Here is a 5498-nt window from a genome sequence, read left to right as displayed (position 1 = left end):
AACAAGATTCAGAAGGCCATGTTGGGTTGGAAAAGTATCCTTGCTAATAGAAGGCTTCTCCAGCAAGGAAAAAGCCCTGCATAGGAACTCAGGATGGCATAATCTAGACACGAGTGCACACATATGGTCCAAGGACTTGGAAGGCAAAATCAGTAGGATTACAAGTTCTAAGTTTTCCTTGATTACTGCATAAATTTTGGGGGTGATTTAGTTCTTCTTAGAAGGAGCAACAAAATACTCAAGGGAGCAAACATGGAGACAAAGTGAGGGACAGAAACTGAAGGAGGGGCCATTCGAAGACCTTTCCACCTGAGTATCCACCCCATATGCAGTCACCAAAGGTAGATGCTGATGTGGAAGTCAGGAAGTGCATGCCGATAAGGGCCTGATATGGATGTCTCCTTAGAGGTCTTCAAGAGTCTGACATATTCAGAGGCAGATGCTCACAACTAGCCATTGAACTGATCATGAGGTTCTCAATGGAGGAGTTAGAGTGAGGACTGAAGGAGCTGAAAGGGTTTGTGGCACCATGAGGAGAGCAGCAATACCAACCAACCACAGCTCCCAGGGTCCTAACCACCAGCCTGGGAGCACTTATGGAGGGATCCAGGGCTTCAGCTGAATATGTAAGAGTAGAGGGCCCTGCCGGGCACAGGTGGAAGATGAGATCCTTGACCTCATGAAGGCTGGACGCCCCAGGGGGTGGGAATTTTGAGGGTGGGGAAGTGGGAGGGGTGGTAGGTGGGGGTTACATCCACAGAGAAGAAGGAGGAGGGGTAAGGGGATGGGGGGTTCCAGGGTGGGTGGGGGATGGGGTAAGGGGATAACATATGAAATGTAAATAAAATATCCAATAAAAAAAAACATTCTAAAAAAAAAAGAAAGAAAAACCAATGAGGGAGCCAGATGGAGTGACAGGAATCTGTAATGTCATCACTCAGAAGACTGAAGCAAGAGGATTTTCCTGTACCAGGATGAGGTACATGAAGTGCCTGAGGCACACACAGGCAAAGGCTAAAACTGACAAACAAAATCCTCTGGGTTTCGCATCCTGATAGCGTGATCTTGGATGCTTTACAAACAGCTAGAGCTTAAAGAGCCTGCACCTACTCCTGCTACACTGATCTGGACACTTATATGCCTGGCTCAGGGCCTTTGCATCTACTGTTCCTTTGACCACATCCATATGGCATCTTCCCTCATCCACTTCAGCTCTGCTCATGACTCAGTTGTCACTTTCTGGGTGAACTCTGTCCTAATTGGGTACAAGCACATGCTCACACTTCAGGCTCTATCTTCTTATAGGTGTCATGTCTGTCTCCAGTCCCTACACCACAATTTGAAATGTTGCCATGGTCCCATCATGACATTCAGCTACAGAGGTGGGGAGCAGCAAAAGAAGAAGCTGATTCCTCTGTCAATTTAATCCTCTCTTGTTATTCTGGAGCCAAAAGCTGGTTCTTTCTGTCGATTGACTCCAGCTGATAGCAGTAGGGGATTAAAAAAAAGAAACTTAGTTATTTGGACTTTTTATTCCTTACTTAACTTTTCATGAGCCAGAGAGAAGATGTCAAACACACACACACACACACACACACACACACACACACACTACACCTAGCTTTTGATTTGACACTAGAAAATGCCTCCTATTTTGTTCACTTCTCAACTAAGGACTGGGCTCTTGTCTTTAACCTTATGCTGAATCAATCTATTCTTCCCAGTTTCTTTGCCCTCTGACTTGAAACCCACTCTGGTAACCAAGATGTTTAAATACACTCTACGAGCTGGACTATCCACAACACCTCCAAGGACTGGGAAGCTCTCCTTGTCTGTTTCATGTGTCTCTCACATGCTGAATGTTTCTCCTCAGTCTTTACAACAAGCTCTTTAGTCAGGAAAATTGCTCAAAGTCTTCTGACTACTGGTCTGTCTGTTGACCCAAATCTAAGCTTCCAGCGCTTACTCTACTCTCCAGTCCAATCTGCCAGGGTATTCTCTGAAATGAGACTCCACCTAACCCACTTCTTCCCAGCACATGCTTACTCTGACCTCCACATAAATCTTGAGCTTCCACCAATTTTATTCCATGTTCTTTCTGCAGCCCAAGTCTGCAGGCTCTCTCCCTATTACAGCTCATTCACTCTACTGTATCATTCTCATCCCTACCTGCCTCACAGCTGTCAAGTACATACAGCCTCTCAACAGTTGTCTGGAATCCACTCCACTTTTCCTCTTGAAGCCTCTCTGCCCAGACTGTCCTCTGCTCTCAAATTTTAGTTTGCATGTCATCCTGATTTTAAGTCCTGTCTTTCAAACATTTATGAAAAAAATGAGTGAACAGGTGCACACCTTCAATTTTACCACGTTGGAGGCAGAAGTAGGTAGATCTCCGAGTTCTAGGTCAGCATGGTCTACATAGTGAGTTCAGGATCAGGCAGGGTTACACTGAAAAATCCCTGTCTCAAAACCAAACAAGTGAACAAAACAGTTAGGGCTTGGGGCATAGCTAGATGGTATACTGCTTACCTAGCATGAAGGAGGTCCTGGTTTCAATTCCCAGTCCTAAATCCGGTTATAGGGATGCAATACCATCTTGTGGCCTGTGATGGTACCAGGCATACCTGTAGTACACTTTATATATATGCAGACAAAACACTCCTATATATAAAATTAAACAAATGTTTATAACTAAACAGGAACATCATCCACAATGAAAGCACCTTAACATTTAAACAAATCTTTAGAATAAACAACATTAAAACAACGACAAAAAGGCTCAGCATGGTGTGTAGTTCCATATTTCCAAAGACGTTTTCACCTAAGCAACAAGACTCAGCCTCTTGAAACTTTGTTTATTAGTAACCTCTTGTTTCTCCTTTTTCTCTATTTGTAATATACAAACATCGCATGCAATACTTGAATTTGAACAACTGATTTCTCATTGAAGATATTCATCTCATTCTTAGCAGCTCAGGATAATTTCCCCTCTTCATACTGCTAGACACAAAGCTAAGTTCCAGCTGAATGTGAATTTTGGTAGCATGCCTCTATATAGTTATGACCCCACTTCAATATGTGTTTTCACAGCTTACTCACTCTGGGCAATATGTGTTTTCACAGTTTGCACACCCTGGTCATGTGGCAAGGCACTTCCCCAATCCCTCAAATCCCAAAGAGTCAGTGAATCTCTCTGTTTTCAAACAGAATGCTATTCTCTTGCATGTAACCATCATGGCTGGTTGTGGCCATAATACTTTAGTGTTCCTTATAATGCCCAGCTGAAGGTTAATGTGCCCTTTCTCTCTATGGAACTTGAAGTATCTTTAGAAACAGGATGATGATACAATCATGAAGATTCAGGAGAATGGTAGTCTTGCAGAAAAAAAAAATGAGAGAGTCTGGTTAGATTTTATGGTGTGCTCACAAGACAGTATGACATTCTTTCCTTCTAATAACCTCACAGTTGGAGAATAAACACAGCCACAATTTAAAGCTAAAGTTGCAACAATCTTTCATTAAATACTTGGCAGGTTGACCTCTCGGTACCCACATAACTGCTAGAAGTCATGATTTGAATGGGTTTTTAAAGCCAAAGAACATCATTCATCTCATTTCTATCAACTCCAATCAGGGGCAAGCATATATCCTCAACTACTTCCTTCATCCTACTGTATTTCCTGTTCACATGACTTTCACTCACATGTGATCAAGCCCCTGCAGTGCAGTTGGTTCAATCAATCAAGAATAAATGGGAAGTTACTATTAACTTCAAATAGAACTCTAAGCCTGTACGATATATTTTTACTCTGTTGGTATCTTCCTTCTTTCCTTCTGCTTTTCCTCCTTCTTTCCCCCCTGTACCTCCCTCCTTTCCTTCCTTCATTCCTTCCATCTTTTCTTCCTTCTTATCTTCCTTCCTGAAACAGCATCTTGTAAACTAGGTAGGCCCTGAACTTTTCAATCTCATCCTTCCTTCTTCTGAGTGCCTCCATTATAGGTATGTAGCACAATGCCTGGCCAGAATAATATTTTCTTTTAAAACAAATTTTATTTTATTTCATATTATGGGCTTTGATGGCATGTAAGTCTGTACATAACATATAAATATACTACCCAAGGATGCCAGAAGATGGCATATGTTCTCTTTGAACTTCAGGAACAGACGGTTATGAACTCCTATGTTGGTGCTGGCAATTGCACCTATGTCTTCAGAAAGTACAGCCAGTGCTCTCAGCCAGTGAGCCCTCTCTTCAGTCTTAGGTTAATTCTTTAAGTTTTAAATGATTTATTGAATAGTGTCCTGGAAGAACTATGTTCATATGAGTATAGGTTCCTGGGCAGAGCAAAAAAGGGCCTCAGATCTTCAGGAGCTGAAGTTTCAGGCAGTTGTGACTGCTTCGATCTGAACTCAATTTCAAGAGGAGATCATTATGTGTCCTGAACTGCTCAAACAACTCTCCAAACCTTAAAATTAACTTTCAATCAGTCAATAAATTTATGTGTTTATTTATTTATTTATTGCATGTATACATGTGTGTTCATACCATACTGTGCTGTGATCCTCTGTTTTTTTTTTTTTTCTGGAAAGTGATAATGCATCTTATGGAGACGGAGGATGTAGACTTCATTTGGGCTGTGGGGTGGTTGCAACAGTGAACTTCAGGGTAGGTAGCGCCATCTTCCTCCATGCTTATCAACAGGAAAAGTCAGTGTCCTGGATGATCTAGTTTTGTTTTACACAGGAGCTCAATCACTATATAGCCATGGTTGGTCTGAACTCACAGAGATTCACTTGACTCTGCCCCCAAGAGTTTATATTACAGGCATGTGCTACCATGACTGCCTGGTCCAGTATTTTACATGAGTTTTTGCATATATCATTTCTTTCTGCATTTTAAAACTATGTTCCCATAGCAGGCATTTTGACACATGCCTGTATTTCTAGCTTTGTAATCAGAGTCAGGAAGATTCCAAGCAGTTCTATATGAGTTTGTTTCTCAAAGATATTTCCAGTCCAACCATGACTATGTAATGAGATTCTATGTGTTAAAAATTAAAGTACTCTGCCTGAGCTCCATTGTTTCCAGTCTTCACCTCCACCTTAGATGTTGGCAGATCAGTGTGCTTTCCTCACCTCCATGGGACTCCAGAGCCCGCCTTTCTCCAAGGAGTTCTGCCATAACAATGAACATAAGTGAGACACCTGCCCTTATACCCACACCAGCTGGGACACTGATAGAGCCCAGCAGATGAGGGACATACCCTTCTATGCCTGCTCCATCATTTTTCCATTCTTCACCTCCATCCGAACCCATGGAAGACTAATGTGCTTGCCCTGGGACCCTAAAGTGAGCCTGTCTCCCAAGAGGTCTAACCTAACTATGGACACAAAGATACAGGGAGTTAGTGAAAGGAGGCCTTCACTAACCAGAGATAGGACTGCCTGCCTCCCAGGGGGTTTGCTCTACCCCAGATTAAATAGCTCTACCTGCCCC

Source organism: Grammomys surdaster, unplaced genomic scaffold, assembly GCF_004785775.1.
Source record: "Grammomys surdaster isolate TR1022 unplaced genomic scaffold, NIH_TR_1.0 100, whole genome shotgun sequence".
In the NCBI taxonomy this organism is placed as follows: Eukaryota; Metazoa; Chordata; class Mammalia; order Rodentia; family Muridae; genus Grammomys; species Grammomys surdaster.
This window is presented reverse-complemented; position numbering follows the sequence as displayed.